Source organism: Protopterus annectens, chromosome 5.part0 (genome assembly GCF_019279795.1).
Source record: "Protopterus annectens isolate FY-2018-M chromosome 5.part0, PAN1.0, whole genome shotgun sequence".
NCBI lineage: Eukaryota > Metazoa > Chordata > Ceratodontiformes > Protopteridae > Protopterus > Protopterus annectens.
In genome coordinates this window covers 334,067,645-334,087,354 of record NC_056735.1, presented here as the reverse complement: position 1 = coordinate 334,087,354, position 19,710 = coordinate 334,067,645, and positions in this window count along the sequence as shown.

Here is a 19,710-nt window from a genome sequence, read left to right as displayed (position 1 = left end):
GGCTGGTAACCCGGTATGTAAAAATCCATTACCAATCATTAACAGACCGGAGTTCCGCTGTGGCGACCCCTAACCGGGAAACGCCGAAAGGCACAAACAAATATATGAAATAGGAATCATAGATGCAGTAATGTTCAAGGAAAAAAATTATGTTGATAAATGAGAGTTAGAATGAAAAATAAGGAAGACAGCTTTTAGTAAGGGAGATTTAATGAGAAGTAAAAAGTGATGAATATGGAACTGAGGTAGGGAAATTGGATCAGAGAAAAATTAAGTAATTAATAAGTGGTCAAGATGGGAAGGGAAAGTTATATGAGAAGGGAGGTTGGGAGAGAAGAATAGTGGACACAATGAATAAGGTGATCTAAATAGAGTTGGTAAGGTAGGAGTTGAGGGAATGTGTCAGAAGGAGAATGAGAAAAGATGGAAAAGTAGGGTAGGTTAGAACGTAGAGAGTTCAGGGGGGATTTATAGAATGACATGTACAGGTAGTGTTCAGCTAGTTTTTTAGGGCTTTCTTGAATTCATGTGTCTGGTTTATTTTTCATAGGGATAAGGGAAGCTTGTTCCAGGACAGGGCAGGTAAGTAGCTATAAAGTTTTCATCCAGGAGATCTTTTGGGTTTTAGATACTGATCAGAGCTCCTATGAGTTCTAGGTGCCTAAAGAGGAGATGGCATGGCAGATGGCGTGATTGTACAGGATGGAATGGATGACAGTAAGAAAAAGTAGAAGATGTTGAGAAAATTCTAATAAGTTTAGTGTCTTCATCAGATGCTATCCCAAGGAGGGATAAAAGCAGTCCCTCATTCCTAGGTGGGGAAGGGTTTTTATTTATTTTATTTGCAGTTTGTTAACCAGGAAAGTTCATTGGGCCAGAACGAGCCCATTTACAATGGAGGCCCGGGGAAAAAGCTCCATATACAATTATTACAAAGCTAATATCAACAATGATAACACGTACAATACAATTTTCAGAAACTACTAAGACACAGTAATATAGAAGACAGAATAATAGCATTTGAGCAAGGTGTTGTAACAAAGCATTGAATGAAATTAAAACACAAGTATTTTGGAGTACATAAGTATAATTTGGAGTGCAGACATTTATGCACTCAAGGTTTCATGAGGTGAAAGGGAGGAAGAATTATAGGAGGAGAATAGAACAGTGAAAGGGGAATAGGATGAGTCATGAGAAAGGAAAAAGGGAGAGGGAGTGGAAATGAAATTAAGGAAGTCACTAGGGTGAGCCATGAGAAAGGAAAAAGGGAGAGGGAGTGGAAATGAAATTAAGGGAGTCACTAGGCTGAGTTATGAGAAAGGAAAAAGGGAGAGGGAGTGGAAATGAAATGAAGGGAGTCACTAGGCTGAGTTATGAGAAAGGAGAAAAGGGAGAGGGAGTGGAAATTAAATGAAGGGAGTCACTAGGGTGAGTTATGGGAAAGGAAAAAGGGTGAGGGAGTGGAAATGACATGAAGGGAGTCACTAGGGAGGAGGTTCTGGTTACTGGACCTGAGTAGTCTGTCAGGATGATGCAAGGTGAGTATGGAGGAGAGGGAAGGACAGTTAGAGGGTTTGAAAATGAGTTTGTGAGCAGTTAGCAGTTGAATGTAAGAGAGATATTGGGGGAGTTCCAGCCCATTCAAGGAGTGGATCACAGTGGTGGGAGGAGAATTTGGTCCCAGTAGCAAACTTAGAGGTTTTATTGTAGCAGGATGACAGTTTTGACTTTATGGAGGATTGAAGGTTGGTGAGGAGAGGGGCTCCATATAAGCGAGAGGGGATAAGGTAGGAAATAGAGAGTATATGTTTGGCTGAGGGAGTGAGATAACGGCTGTGACGATAGAGCATTCCGAGATTTTGGTGTGTTTTCTTAACACTAGTTTGTATATGAAGGTCAAACTTTAAATGTTCATCAGTGATAACATCTAGAAGTTTTGTTTGGGAGATGATTTCAATGGGAATCTTATTCTGACTGACTTACTATGGGGAAGGAATTTTTATCAATAGAGGTGTTTTTAGATGGGGTAAAGATCACGGATCAAGATATTCTTAGTGGCAATGAAAGAAAATGCTTGGGACAAGTTCTAGATCTTTCTTCATTAAACATGTTTGTGATACTGCCTAAATTCAAAATGATGTCACTTCACAACTCTTTCAAGTTTCCTGGTAACATTAGATTTAAAAGATTATCATCACATCACTATTCATCAAAACTTCATGTGGTTTCTAAGAGTTTTGTGTGCCTGGATCACATTATCAGTTCTCTGCCTTACCCTTTGAACTATTCAGTGCACCAAGAGTGTTTACAAAGTGTCTAGCTCCACTTATACCTCATTGCAGGTTACAGGATATCCATTTTTTTCAACATTTAGACAACTTTCTTATCTTTGTAAAATCTTCTTCAAAGTGTCAAGAATCTCTCCCTTGGGTGACAGATTTCTTACACAAGCTGGGATTCAAAGAAAACATTCAAGTCTTTCTTGACTTCTTCACACAGGATTATGCTCCTGTGATGTCAACTAGACACCTCAGTAAAGACCTTTTTCTTCCATGTGAAAAATAGATCTACATCTTGATCTATTTCTAAGGTTTCCTACTCAAACTTCGGTCACTATGAAGGAATACCTCAGGATTTTGGGTCTCATGACTTATATGATTCTCATTATACATGTGACAAGACAGCACATAAGAGACACAAAGATATATCCGAAGTTTCTTTGGTCCCAGCACCAACACCCTCTGACTTTTCAAATCCCAGTGCTGGGGTTTTTCAGAGGAGAAATCATTTGTTGGAGTCAACAGATATCATTAAATCAAGGTCTCCCCTTCTCCCTACCTGTTCTAAAGCAGTCAGTTATCACAGACACCTTGGAATTTGATTGGAGAGCAGTCTTGGGAGAGATAAAAGTACAATGTATGTGGGACATCAAGGACAGACATGAGCACAGATTCTTGCCCTGATCAAGGCACTCAACTCTCTGTATCATCTTTGGTCCCCAGGAACTTTGCAAGTTATTACAGACAATACCACAGTCATGTGGTACATCCTCCAGTAGGGGAGAACCATGTCCTACCCCTTTTGCAGACTACCCATGTTAGCTTCGTATATAGCTTCACAGCACAATCTCACTCTACAGTTATCCTACATTCCTTCAGAGCAAAACTGTGTGGCAGACAGGCTGAGCCAGACTGGGCAGACCCTCACAAATGACAACTAGATCAGGGTGTCTTCCAAATTTTGATCCACCTGTGGGGAGTTCCTCAAATAGACCTCTTTGCCTCCTCTCCGAACAATCAACTGGCAAGCTTCTGTTTCAGCACTCCATGTAAGAAGGCCTATAAGGCAGATGCCTTTTCTTTTCTTTTTCTTTTCCTTGGACATGAATCTTCATGCATGTTTTTTCACTATTGCCACTAATAGCCAGGAAATTTCTGAAGATTCAGAAGGAATCCCCAAGATCATTGTGGCGACTCCTTTGTGGCCCAGGCAGCCACGATTTTCCCTTCTTTGATAGATGGCCAGTGGCAGTTACCACAAGTTTCCTCACAGACTGGATCCACTCACAGATGAACAGGGGTGTTTGATACACATTGATGTCAATCACCTTCAATTGACAGCCTGTATGATAGAGTTTTAATTCCATTTAGGCACCTGTTTACTGAGCACTTGCAGCAGGTACTAATGGAGGCCAGAAAGCTTGCTACTAGAAAATCATATATCAGCAAATGGGAAAGGCTTTCTCGTTGGTGCCAACAACATAACCAGCAGCCCTCCAAGGTTAGTTGATCTCTGTGTTTACTATATGTTTGTTAGTTACTATCCTGTGTCCTTTCTTATTCATCTATCAAGGTTTATTTATCAGCAATTTCAGCATATTGGCCCATGGATCATTCTCTATCAATGCAATCGCATGTCAAAATGTTTTTGAAAGGGGTTTTGCACAACAGGCCTCCAAGTAAATGGGTGGCCTGTCCTGTGGGATCTTAATTTTGTGTTAGAGAAGCTAATACTTGCCCCATTTGAACCAGTTAACTTGGCTGACTTGAGGTTCTTAACATGGAAAACAGTTTTACTCATTTCCCTGACCTCTGCAAGAAGAGTTGTCTGAACTGTAAGCTCTTATGGTGAGCTAACCATGCCTCATTTTCCACAGGAGCAGGGTTTCTTTGAGAACTAATCCTTCTTTTATGCCTAAAGTGGTATCCGAGTTTACTTTAAGCCAAGCTAACAATCTCCCAATTTTCTTTCCTGAACCTACTTAAAAATGAAGGTGAAAGGATACTCCATACTTTGGATGTTCACAGACAACTCAGGTGCTAACAGATCTAAATCCTGCATATATTTGAATCAATTGTTCATTTCTTGTGAAGGTAAGAAGGGACAATCTTTGCCAAAAACAGACTATTTTCAAATGGGTGTCTAAGTCTATTACATTTTGTTATACTCACAAAACTATTGCAGGCAGGGTCAAGGCCCATTCTACCAGAGTCTTGGCTTCATTTATTTTTGGAACGGGTTGGATTCTACAAACATTCTAGAAGCTGCTACTTGGTCCTCTGTGAATACATTTAGAAAGAACTATATGCTCCAGGCCAGGACAGGCTTTGCTAATACCATTCTCCAGGGCCTCCTGGACTCTTCTCCTTCCACCTCCAAAATGTCTTAAACTACAGTAATCTACCCATATAGCTAAGGCTACTTCAGCAGTGACCAACATGATGAATGTAGTGCAGTTGTTAAGTAAACTCAGCATAACAGTAGATGTTCAAATGATGACTGCTGTAGTAGCCACTGCCTCCCTCCACCCCCTTGTTTGTGGTGTGTTTTTATGCCAGGGTGTGGACATTTATTTTTGTTATTCTGAACATTGTCCTTTCAGGGATCAGTGCCCCTATTGCTGATTGCAGGAAAGCTATGAAGGACTTGGTGCCCAAACTTGTCTTTTAGACCTCTCAGCTACAGCTGCCTGACAGTTTGGGCACATGGAAGGTGATATAAAGCTTTGGAAGCTGACCAGCTGTTATATCATTGGCAGGATTTAACCCATATAGCTAAGGCTGCTGCAGCAGTGATCATTCAGACATCTATTGTTGCTATGCTATTTCAACTCCTCTCTTAGCCTCTTTGTTAGCCAGCCAGTATTCCTTCTTAGCTTGGTCCATCTTTTCTATTTCTCACTTTTTTCTGCACTCCTTTCTTTTGATGACTCCCTGGACTTCAGCATTCCACCACTAGGTTTCCTTATGTACCTTATTTCCATACCTGACTCAGTCACATACCTGTTCATCAGTCCTCACACTAGCTGTTTTGAGGTGCTGCCATTCTTCTTCAACTCAACATATTTCCTCTTCTTCCTTATGAGATACTAGAGCCCTAAGTAATTCATTGAACTCTAGTGTTCTCTCTCCAGTCAACTTCCAGGTCTTCAGCCTAGTCTCTGTTGACCTTACAGTCTTATCTAACCACTGCCTGCAGCTGATTGTGGCAAACAGTGGATTTTGCTGTGAGCTGACAGCTTCATTGGGGATGACTTTGCAATTGCTGATTCTACCCCCAGTGCCTTTTCCATACTAAGAGGAAATCTACCTGAGTTGCATGTTGGTCACTGTTGTACATGATTTTGTGACTGTCTATCTTTCTGAAACATGTGCTGGCCACCATCAAGCCTTTTACCAGACAGAACTCTAGAATGGCCTTTCCTTCTTTATTCCTGTTGCCACACCCCTGTGGACCAAGGCAGTCCTTATATCTTATTTTGTCAGACTTGATATATGCATTCAGGTCACCCATTATCAACACCAATTCATGTTGTTCTGTTTTATCTAGTAGGTCCTGCAACTGCTATCTGAATGCTCTCTTTTCTTCACTATCATGATCCTGTTGTGGGACATAGGCTGAGATTATGAATAGTTCTCTATTCTTACAGTGGAGTCTGTCTGGCATAAGTTTGCCACTAGAAAGAGGATGAAGTTCACTTGTCCTCTTGTAATATATTTCAAATTTTTACTCCAAAGGCAGTACCCTGTTAAGACATACAGGCCTCAAATACTAGTTTTATTTTTACTGAAATGATAACCCAAGAAAAAAAAAAAACATTTATTTCAGATTAAATCATAAATTCTGTAAGACTTAAAAACTACCAATCTGTTCAATAGTTTTATACTATGAAGATGAAATCTGTGAAACGCAGATGTTTAGACATCATTTCATGTTACTAAAAACTGTGACTTTATAATAGTGTCACATTGGTTAATTGATTATATTAGTCATGCATTTTATGAGCAATTCAGGATTTTTTACCTCAGAGGAATACATCTGGTTGCGTAGGAGATAAAGCTTAACCAAAGGGAAGATGGGGGATGCTGTTGGGCTAAACAGCCCTTGCACGCCCTTAAAGCTATTTGTCTGAAACAGTTATACCGTTTGTTCCCTTTAAGTCATACTGTCAGCCATATACTAGAAATTAGAATTCTTTCAGGATGCTCTGTTTCCCTATACAATATATGCTCTGATATTTTTGAAATACGACAGCAGCACAAAGTGCTGCTTCAGACACAAAACAATAATAACTTAAAAAGTGTCAAGTAGAAAAATGCATTATGAAGCAAAGTGTGATATTTACGGGTGAAGGATAAGCTTTAAAGTACAGATAATGCCCTCCATAAAATAAAACAACTTATTTTACTTTGTTATCAAAACAGAGTATGTATTATAGAATTGTAGTTCCTTCTTTTGTTTAATATCACAGTAGGATGCTTCATATGTACAATCATGTTTTATGCAATATTTAGATAAAAGTTAGAAAACACAATTGTTTTCTGCTGTTTTACATGCCTACTACCCAACTGCACTGGCTATGGCCTCCTAAGTAAAGACTACCATTCAAATGGAAAGATAAGTGGTAACCATAGTAATGGTTTGTTTAACCATCTGTAAGGAATACAGCTTGGAAAATTCCTCACATACAAAGTTAAGATTTAAGCAATCATCAACAACTAGGTATTATAATGTTGGATTTTTCCATGGCTGGCAAGGTTTGATCATGGGGGTGAAGGTCAAATGATCAAACTAAGTCATCTGTGGGAAAATCCAGCATTACCCCACCAAGTCATGGATTATTGTTATAAAACAATAACATATAAGAGAAATATTTCTTGTCTTTTCTAAATAATGCTGTTGCATAAATGAGTTTTGTGTTCCTTTCTGACTTCTCCCTCAGGAAGGTATGACTATAGCTTGTACAGTGCATGTGTTCAACATGGGTCTACTTTGTTTCGTTGAACCTCATTTTACTACATTTCATTTCACCCCGACCACATCACTGAAAACACAAATTACTGAAAACTCATTTAACTGAATCTCATTTCACTGAAGTGAACTTAGTATATGTGGCACTGTGTAGAGTACTGTAAGGCAAGTAAAAGGTATATGCCCTTTTCCCCACTGTAGTGTGATCCTGGAGTTAGTATATATAGTTGGGGGGGGGGCACAGCCCCCATATTGGGGGTGTGTGGGGAGCACAATCTCCCACCTTGTTTATTTTATATTCTACTATACCAAAAACTTCAAAACAATACATTTTAAACAATAGACATGCATAGTTATAACACCAATGACAAACTCTCTCCAGAAGACAATATGTACTCAAACTAAGTACGGGGCCACACCCCCCAATTTGGTGACTGTGCCCCCCAACTATCTATCTATATATATATATATATATATATATATATATATATATATATATATATATATATATACTAACTCCAGGATTGCACTACAGTGGGGAAAAGGGCATATACCTTTTACTTGCCTTACAGTACTCTACACAATGCCATATATATTAACTGCAGTTCAGTGAAATGAGATTCAGTGAAATGGACCTGCTCATAGGTCCTGCCCTGTTGGCATATCTGGTTGACTGCCCTGATGACGTCAGCCCACAGTGTTGCACATTGTTTACAATGCTGGTGACTCCTGGACAACAGAATGTTATGTTGCAGTCTGAGGCCATCCAAGATAACATCATTTTCAGTGGCTGAAAATGGTCACCGCCTTCTTCGATGCATCTTTCCTGAAAAAAAAACAAGAAGGGAACACATCACAGGACCAGATACATGCACATCCACTATCAACAGACCCTGCACAACCAAAATGGCCTACACTATCCACTGCTACCTCCCTTGTCATACCCCACAGTCTAATAGCACACTACGTATGTCTATCACAATAGCACACTATGTATGTCTATCACAAAAATAGTAGCAATATCGGTTATGTCCCTGTGTGCCATGACAGAGTCTGATGTATATCTCCACACCCATCAATGCCATCTACTGTGGTGTGTCCCCTATGGGCAAAATCCCACTACTATGTCATACAGCCACTGTCAGACAAATAGGTGTGTGTTATTACAACTATATGGGGACAGTCCAGCAACACCAGTGTGCCACAAAGACAGCAATGCAAACCTGCTGTGCTATATCTTCCCTGTGGACATCATACCTCTGCAATACACAGATGTTTGCATAATGTGTACTTGTGCCTGATATACGTGGTCCTTTTGGCGCACACATGTGGATGTCTGGCAAATGATTGGCCAATAATTGATGGATGTTGTCAGAATATGGAAAATCTGGCTGTCATATCCCAGACCCCTCAGAATACACTTATGCTACAGTAATATCTTTTAGTGTTTTCAGAGTATTAGTTTGTATGGCAAATATGTACACTCTGAGGTTGGGCCTGTGTCCCCCCACTAATAATGGCTATGAGCTCAATACCTGCTGTAGGGAGTTGCATGATATGTTAGCCATAGCTCTCAAGCAATGAGTTACGATTCTCAACAAAAAGTGGCCTAGCCAGAGTACATCAGGGAGAGTTAAGGACACCTTCATAACATCTGAACTATTCCTGTGTGACATTCACAGACTGAGAGGAACTGAATAACATTACATCATGTGATATTACAGCTATGTCCAACCTTATTTACTGTCAATATGTCTAACTCATAATACACTAGATTTTGTACAGGGGAAGACTATTGTAGGAGGGAGTAATAGGGCCACAGCTGTGATCTTATTCAAAGCATGTACAGTTGGGAGGCCTGTCTGTAGCTGTTGGACAGCAGAGCATAACCAACATGTCATTCCCATAGATATACTACAGGCCTACTGTTGTAATCCCTACTCACCATACCTCCTAACTCCCATATATGCCCCATTAAATGGACCAGATATTGCATACCTGGTAGAATGATGTAAACATTTTGTGAAGAAATCCTCAAGAAAAGTCTTGCTAAACCATAGTTTGTCTTGGTAAGGCAACTTGCAGACCTGTTTCCCATAGGCAGTTGATTGACTTTTGTAGGTAATGCTCATTAACTGGTAATTGCCTGTGCAGCAGTCTGTGGGTCAGACTTGCTAACTGCATCCAAAACAGCTGGGCTGCACTTTCATTATCCAATGACATGGCTCTACAGTACAATATATCAGGCCTTCATGTAGGCCTTGGCCCCTTTCCTAGTTTTTGAGATCGACATTAGTGAGGTGTGGAGACTACAGCATCACAGAGTGCCCACTGTTGAGATTTATGAGATATGTCAACAGTTTTGCATGCTATGGTTGGCCATTGTCACATGGCATTGTGATTATTTGGCAGTTCAGTGTTAAACATTGTGGGTTGAGGTCAGTAAGGGGGGAGAGACATGTGAGTGTCAGATGTCATATCCATCAGAATATGCATGCTGATGCACTAGCTGCTATTCTATCAGCTCATTATCTTTGTAGGGGCAAACTGTGCAACATGTCCCTGTCAGTGGAACTCCCCCCCCCTTTATGTATGGTTCTGTCTGGATCCTTTGTTCTGGGGGTGTGAGGTATGGTAGGTCTGTAGCAGGTAGCTTAATATACAGCTGCATATCTTGTAATATCTTATAATGTGCGACCATGTAGATATAAAAACATTAAAAAAAGCAATTAAAAATACAAAAAACATTTAACATACATAAAAAAACTTAGAAAAAGTTAAAAAAAAATTAACATTTTAAGGTATTTATCTTTCCAGGGCTTTCAGTTTCAGTAAGCTAAGGATTGAGATGTGCATTTAATCCTGGAGAGTTGTTTGCATTTAAGTGTAACTGCTAGTAGAACTCAAACCTTTCAAATATTAGAGCCCATGGTCCACCCCTCTGTTCAGGAATAATTTGTTCTATAATATCATACAAATGTTCATAGATTCTGGTTCTCAATTTTCTGGTCCTTTTTTCCTATATAAAACCTGGTGCATGAAACACATTGGGCACAGTACACTACTTAATTTGTATTACAATTAAATCTTCTATGTACTACGATTGTTGTGTTATTCACTATTAATTTCTCTGTGACCAGTCCGTGCTTACAGTAAGCACAACAACCACATTTGTTTGTACCGCAATTTTTTCGTTTCTCTACACATTTTTCTTCAACCACAGATTCTTGTATTCATTACTATTATTATTACTATTATTGCTACCACACAAAATAAACTGCACTCATATTTATCCCTGGTTTGAGCCTTGGCTCTTATGTTTAATCTACAGACTTGAATGCACCACACAGGAACTCACACTTCAGATAGCAGAAATCACACATTTGAAGTGACAGTGACAAAAGATTAAAGCAAGGGAGAATGTAGGCATCAGACCTCATCACAGTAATGCCAAATGTAACCTACCATAATGTGTACATGAAACCCCAAGCCTAATAAATATATGAGAGTAACTTCCTGCTTATAGTGCTATCAGTCTATATTTTTACAGAGCAGTGGAGCTAAACACACTTGTACAACAATAACCGTACTAATGTGCTGAAAGGAAACATCTTCAGTTTTTGCCACAGGACATGAAACACCACATATCTTGGTACATGAGGTCAAACATCGCAGCAGCATGTCAATTCATCAAAAGGCAATTTCAGCAAATGCAAAGAAACTGAAACCAGTTCATAAAAAGTGCCTTTGATGGGGGGGTGGGGGGGGTGGAGCCAAGATGGCCAACTGATAGTAGCAGTTTTTCAGAGCTCCATGAAACTAATATAAAAAACAGGAAATAACTTATTATATTTTACAAAAATACTTAGAATTGATAGATAAAAGTATAAACTATATTATTAGTAACTTTGGTGAACTTAGGAAAGTTTTTTTTCTTGTCAAATTATAAAGAAGAATATATATTTTGTGGAGATGAGCACTTCGAAGACTGCTCATTCTGACATGGTTTTAAAAAAAGAAATGCAGCTTGTGACATCTGTTCTACAAGAACTCTCACTAAAAATTGATGATTTTAAACAGAACTTAAAAAACCTCAAGAAAAATTGTCAGAAGCAAACAGATTGTCTCAAGGAGCTCATATAGCAGCATCAATCCAAAATAACAAACTTAGAAGCATCCCTGAATGATTTTGATGGAAGACTGAAGGAAGAAGAAAGCCAGAAAGATTTCCTCATCAAACAAAACACTTGGCTTCTCAATAAAGTGGATGACCTGGAAAACAGGGAGAGAAGGTCAAATATAAGGATTTTTGGCATGCTTGAGAGAGCTGAAGGAGAAGCTATAATTTCTTTCCTGAACACCTGGATTCCAGAGATCTTAGACTTAAAGGAGAGTCTGTCATTTGGTATTGAAAGGGTTCATAGAGCTTTACGAAAGGCAGTGTCAACATCCTCCTCTACTCCTCTCAGATCAATAGTCATAACGTTTCTATCTTAATTGGACAAGGAGGTGGTCCTAAAATCTGCCTGGAGGAAAAGTCCATTAAAATATAATCAAAACCCAGTTAGGTTTTACAATGACTATTTAACTAGGGTTTTGGAATAGAGAAAAAAAGCTTGGCCATTAATAAAACTGTTAAAGCAGAATAACATAAAACTCAGCTTGTCTTTCCTGCCAGAATAAAAATTCTATATCAGAATGAAATGCGATCATTTAGTGCCTTAGAGGAAGCCACTGCCTTTATTAAAAACAACATTATTTCCTTATCTGAAGATATGGAACGGGCATCTATATCATTGAAGAGATAGTTACTGATAAATCTTCTTGGACTGATGTTAAAAAGAAAAAACAAAAAATTGAGTCAAAGATTGCTGTTCCCACTAAATCTCTCAAAGCGTCTGCTGCAGCTTGACTCTAATTTGTTTTATACTTGCTAAAATTTCAAGTAGGTATGTCATGATAATAGTTTCCTTGTTGTTTTCTGTTTTTTTTTTTCTTTTTCATTTCTATACCTTTTATTGTTCATATACAAATTAAATAACTGTTTTATGCTTTTTAGTATATTAGTACAATATTACTGGTTTATTGAGTGATATAATTAAACAGTAAACTATCTCTGCTTTTATGACCTTAAGATGACATGCTTTATTTCAAATAATATATAGTCCTTTGCTCTGCTAACTACTCTTCCGAGTTATTACACAGGTATAGTCACAGCTCAGATTAATTCACCGAAACTCTTTTGGAGACATTGGATAACAGGGCATGTCTATGATTTAGTATATATTAATTAGTTTCTTTATTAATTATAATTTCTGATTGTTTTAGAATAAATATTGGTACCTGTGTGAACAAAAAGATGTTTGTCGGCATTTGACATAAATTAGGTCTCCCTGTCATTTATATGCTTGTATGTTTTATGGCACAAGGTTTCAAAATGGTTACAAGTTATGTTCCTGTAGAGTTTAATTTTAAAGCACTATTTTGTGTCTCATTGGCAACAGACTTGCTCTATTTAACTTGAATTTGGCTGAGATACTCCTCAGGATTCACGAATCCTCCGTGTAAGACTAAAGTAGTCTTACACAGAAACGCCAGTCTAAGAGTAAGACAGCAGCGCGCCATGCATATTAATGAGGGTGTGCTGCCTCAACTCAAAGGCTAACACGGAGCATGCACGAGTGCAGGGGGCATGTCGGACTGCCGAGCAGTCCAAAAATCCACGCCCCTGCAAGTCTCTCAATTGGGAAATGTCAACTGACATGAGCGAGTCTGCTCAAATGTGTACATATCCAACACTACACTCCCCCACATTCTAAACCCCAGTACAATTATAAAATGTGAAATTTTTATTTTTTTTTTATTATTCCTGATATAGCTGCCTGTATTTGCGCATGTGTGTGTTTGCCCATTGCTTAGCCACAGTCGAGACATCGAAGAGGATAATAAGAAACTAATATGCAAACTAAGCAAAATAGCAATAGCGTAGTGGTAGAACCTTCGCACAAAGAGGAGGCATTCCCGGTTCAAGTCCCATCACTCCCCTTTTCATTTTCTGTTGGAAATCTGTACATGACAAGAATTCCTGACATTTATCATTGAAATTTTAATAAAAAGCATTGAAATGGCCTATGTAGTAGTGAACGAATTTTATATATATATAAGAAAGTGAAATGGTTATGTATACTGATGAATGCATAAGTAACATATCGTAAGCAATGTGAAGCACTGCTAAGCAAAGTTTACCAGTATTAAGCACATTTCAGTATAATTGCTCATAGCTTAGCACTGCTTGAACTAGAGCAATAGCTTTGCGCAGAGCTGCGCATCGCGCCCACTAGCGCAAACAGAACATGTTTGCGCGTAGCTGCGCACTGCGCTAAATAGAGTAACGCCGAGCAACATTGGGCAACGTCGAGCAATGTAGAGCAACATTGGGCAAAGTGAGCAAAGTCGGCTAAACACAGCCACACCTCCTAGCCGGTCTGGCCAGTAGTAAAATAAAAGGCAATGACAGGCCTCGAACCCAGGATACTGTGCACCATAATCACAGTACTGAACCACTAAGCCATGACAGCTTTTCATATGCATGCACTTTCAACACACACACATACATATCAATAGAAGTTTACCCATTGCTAAGCAGGTGTGTGTTCAACTGAGTTTCTTCAAAACCGGCCAATCACAGATAAGTGTGGGAAATAAGGCATATTTAAGCTCCATAGGCAGGAATACTTGCCATAATTGGTTGTAGCTCCCATCTGCAGTCAGCATGGCCAGTGTTGGAGAGGGCTCTTGATTCTGAGCGCAATGTTGGGGCATTGATGAGTCAAAAGTAATGGTTTGGCTCCTCGTCCATAATCATGAGGAGAGACTCCTGCAGGGCCAGTTCCAAGGCACCCAATACAAAGCGGAAGCCTGGAACTGTCTAGCTCATCATCTCACCAGTGCCACAGGCATCCCTCGCACTATTGAGCAGGTCAGACACCACTACTCAGACCTGAAGAGCCACAAGGAGGACCAACTGAACCAGTGGATACAGGAGGACCGTGGGATGAAAAATGACCCACTACTGAAGAGGTAGAAATGGAATGAAGTATGTTAGAATTGCTATGGTAGTCTATATTATGGATAGGTATGTCTCAATATCACTTCATTTATTTCACAGCTGCAGGTGTCCGTGCTGTGAATTGGCAAGCCTATGCAGATAGGCTGCTAAGGCTGTGCCACCAGGAAGATTAGTAATTATTCTGCATGTATTGTTATATAAAATAAGTGAGAGAGCCTGACAAAAAGTGTTGTAGCCCAATAATAAAGGTATAATAAGTCTTGAATAACTTCCCTGCATGTACTGTAATAAAAAATAAGTGAGAGAGCCTGAAAAAGAGTGTTGTAACCCATTAATAAAGGTATAATATGTCTTGAATAAGTCTTCTGCATGCACTGTTATATCAAATAAATGAAAGAGCCTCTAGAAAAGTGTGTTATGTAATTAAAGGTATAATACCTGGAGTGTGTCCATGTCACTTTCTTTGATATGTTGTTGTACTCTTGCATTATAGAAATACTACTGTTGCATTAAGTGCTGTCAACCCACACTTGGGTAGGCCCATATAAAGTGGATGAAGGGAGTGCCAGTAGCTGTTAAGCATATATACAGTCCTCAACTATTGGTTCATGGCTGGCATGTACAGGTTAATCTGGCACATGAGTACCTTGTTATTGTGTTCCCCAGAAATGTCAGTGTGCTGCTAGACATGTAGGGGGCTGTTAAAATATAACTGATAATGTCACCTGAACACATCTAGATATGTAGATATATAAATATAAATGTAATATATAAATATGTAGCAGTAACATCTGCATCCTGGACAGTTTGTATGTCAGATACAAGTCAGGTATATAAAGAACTAGCAAAACCCATTTCACAATTTAACGAACATTGCCTAGTGTAATAATACATGTAGGGGATATATACCTGCAATCAATAGGAATGTAGTATAAACTATAAGTATATATAACTTGTTAATGGAGGTATCTTTTTACACCCTACTGTATGTGCATAAATAATGCAATTCCACACCACAATGGGTATGTCTAATCTCAAAACATTTGTTGGGACATATGTCCTATTGGTTTATAAATATCTGCATTTACTTTGATGCATGTGCCCTGTTCAAATACAACAATCTTGGTGGCCTGTTGCCACCAATTAATCCTGCATGCTGTTGGAATGTCCACTGTTGTTCTATATATGCATGTGTTATGCTTGTTGTTCTACTGTTGGAACTCTGGTGTGTTGGGTTAATGGGAATAATACTGCATGCTGTTACAACTAATTTAGAATGCTGTTGGCTGTTACCAACCCATATTGTCATTAAATCCCCCTAAACATAGAATGTATGGGAAGGCCGGTCCCAGCAGACCCACCTGTCCCACCTCAGCTGGCGATGGCACCTGGCAGCAGCAGGTCTGGTGCCCAGCCCAGGACCTCCTCCTCCGTTGGGCCTGTGCCACCTTCGGGTGGAAGCACTGCATGGGATGGGGCTTGCCCCACCGTGCAAGTGTGGGCGGAGGAGGGCCTCCTCTCATCCTCCGAAAGGTCCGGGCTGTGGTGCGTAGAGAGATCCAGCATTCTGTCACTGATCCTCTACGCCAGCTTGAGGCACGAGTGGCATGACTCATGGGTGAGCTTGCCCCTCCTACACAGCCCCCAGCACAGACACGATCTGGTCTGTGAAGGTGCAGTGGTGACTGCCCATGGGTGGGATCTCAGTTCCACTGTTGCCATCTGTGGGCTCATGGGCTTGCAATTTCCAAACATCCTTCCCCGTCAATGTTGTTGACCCCCCACATGTGTCATATTCCACCCCTGTATGCATCTTGTCTGTCCTGTCTGTTTACCTCCCCAACCTATCTCCCCAAATATACCTACATCCCCTACCCCACATTCCACTCTCACCTGGAAAAAGAAAAAAAGGGCAATCTGCTTCAAAAAAAAATATGCCCCAAACATAGCTGCCCATTTTGCACACATGTCTGCTGGACATATAAAATGTAATTTAATTGGCAGTACAACATACTTTGTTGTCCTCACCCCTCTCTCAGTGGTGGAAAGTTTCATATTTCCCTCCAAAATTATTGCATATGCAGAGCTGTTGCTGTAAAAGAAATGGGCAGCTATGGTCCTTCCCTACACCCATCCTGCACATCCCGAGCTGTTTTCCCTACTGTATTTCCCTCTTTGTGCCCCTTTTTCACCACTGTCCTATCTCCCCATTTTCTTTTCCTTCAAAGAAATGAGCGTGAGGGTTAGCGAGAGTAAGCACTTTTAAGCAGTAGTTAGCGGGTTTGCGCGAGTGTGCGCTTGTGTGTGCTTAGCTAAGCATTGCTAAGCTTTACACAAAACCACGCAAACCCGCTTACAACTGCTTAAAAGTGCCTTAGTCACCCTGCATGTGAGGGCCCTTGTTCTGCTCAGCAGCAAAATAAAACACCTCTGTCAGTCTCGAACCCCGGACCTTGGACACACTAGACTGCATGAAGTACCACTAAGCCACATTAGATATACAGCAGGTTGTTGCTAAAATACATATATCATGCATCAAAATGAGTGAATGTAAAGGAAAAATAGGAATGCCATAACACAAAACCTGTTCTGTGGAACTTTACCAGCAGTTGTTGTGGAATTGCATTACATGACTGTGATAAGAGAACCAGCCATTCTAGCAGTAAATGATGTTACAGCAGTACTTTACAACCCCCATACAGTATCATAGCAGGACAAACACTGGTATATCTGACTAGGGCAGAGGACATACATCCCAACTGTGACTACATAACAGGGATGTCCCTGCTTTTGAAACATATGTTAGCTGTGTCTCTCTGAATCCCCTGAAAAGTATTGATGTTAGGCAGAAAGGTGGGGTGTTACACCTAATGAATAATGACAATATGTAGGAGTTAGACACCACTTGTACTTCAGAAAAGATGTAGTAATCCATATGCACTGGTTCTCCCGAAGTCTCCACTTACTGTCTCTAATATTTTGAAGGTGTACCTCACTTTTAACTACCTTTACCTCACTCTGTTCAAATATGTACCTGAGTGTTAAAGAGGCCTGGCCAAGGCAGAAACACACAGGCATATCAGCTTTTCTGCCATTACACACTGCGCAAATAGCTTTGGAAGGAGTTCCACAAGCATACCCTTATGTAGGAGTACAACACTGAAATACCAAAGGATGTAGCCATGTACTGGTAGAAAACAACTGTAACAATGCCATTATACCAGTACTGAAAAGACCTGTGCGTTGCACAGACAGAGAATAACAGCCTAATGTCTGGCTACCATCTGGATAGGTCCACAGTTGGGATCTATGCAGAGAAACTACTTGCCTTGCTAAAGTAACAGGTACACAGCAACCATTTAAGCCCAGCAAGATAACATTCACACAATAATACATAATGCTCTCTGTATGTCTGCATCCCCACCCAAATGTACAATATACCTGTGTGTTCAGGGTCTACCAAGGATGTAGGTAGGCATACTCAGTACTGGAATTGTCCAGTTTTCTTGAGCATCCTGTGCTAATGTCAACAAAAAAAAGTACAAACTGTGCAGAAGTGAGTACATTAATATTCACAGTATAGCAGTTCACAAACAGTTCATGTGCCAGATGAATACATCTCAATAACTACTTTTGTATGGCAGTTAATTGTATAAGTAGAAAAGAAAATACATACTCCAATGTATCTTGTGTTAGCATTTGTAGGGGTGAGTATAATTCTACACTGGCAACTGTGTACTGGAAGTGGCAACATTCAGGTCTGAGTACAACATTTAAATCACTGGCTACACCCCTAGCTTCAGATATAAGAACTATACCAACCTTCTGACTTACACAACGGTGTCCACAGCAAACAAGCATGGGCCCCACTTTGGAAAGCTGAAAGGGCTACACCTACCTAACATAGCAATTTATACCATTGGGTTGCTATGACAGTGAGTACTGCAATTACCACATAGCAGGCTGCATGCAATTACCAAATGGTGGCCACCAATTGGTGCAGAGACCATCACATGCACATGTGCAGATACCTATAAAAGCAGGCTGTACTTGCTGGCCACACATGCAATCATTCCATTGCAGAGATTGAGTGAGAGAGAAACAAAGACAGAGACAGAGAGAGACACACACCAACCCACATCAACCGAAAAAAAAAAAACACACGGAACGTAATATTACCAACACATACAAAGGAAAGGTATGTAACAGATATGTATTTACTGGCATGTAGTAGATGTATTTGAAGAGTACTCTACATACTTTGAAACATTCATATGTGGCAGCAGTACGTATCTATGCACAGATGCCCTGCATAACTACTGCCATGGACAAATCAGTGTGTAGCTGTGTGCAGTGGGACATAACTGTGACATATGTAGCTCAGCATTAAATGTCAAACATCTGATCCATGTTATCTGTGTTCTGTACAGTAGTGTGGGCAATGGCTGTTTGGGGGAGTAGTGCATACAGCCATATAAACATGGATGTGACAGAGTAACACATGTATGATAGTCATATTAACGTGTAGCTTAGCATTGGCAACTGCTGTACCAGGCTTGTATGTTAATCTAGCATTTGCAGCTATATATACACCCTTTAATATCACTGTGTGTTCACATGTGACACCTGTTCATGTTGCAGCAAGGCTCAACAGGTCAGCCGTAAGGTCCAAGGACTTACAACAGTGAGGACCTTGTGTGTGTATGGCACACAGATACGGAGAGATATATCTGTGTCAGATATATTAGCATCTGTACATGTGCATAGAGCAAGGGACATACTGCAACTGTTTGTGAGGGGAGGTCATATATATGTTGGTGAAGGTTGTTATGTGCATATTTGTATGTAGGTAGTAGTGTGTGACAAACAAGACAGCATACTGTGCTGGTATATGACATGTGGTGGCTAAACGCTGTGGGTGTGATTTGTTAGGTTTGCAGTGTTGCAGCCAGTGAGGCATGCTAAAGCCACATGGGCTGAGAACACCTTCAATGCATTTCACACAAGACTGTGCAATATCATTGCATAACTGTATACCTCACATCCTTCACATAATTGATATTCCCACCATGAAAGGTGGACTGTATATGTGCCTATATGTATATCTATATGTACACCAATGGATGTTTATATGTATGTGTGTGTGTGTATATATATATATATATATATATATATATATATATATATATATATATATATATATAGAAAGAGAGAGAGAGAGACAGGGTCATATTTACTGCAACAGATGCCTGGTGACAAAGCCATGGCCTCAAGCTCAATGTCGAAAATGCATTGGCATCCCTTTTGCTAAAAACTCTGTACCCATGAACTACCACATAGGTAGTAGTTGACTTAACACCGAAAGTGTGATAAGAGACCATGGGACACAT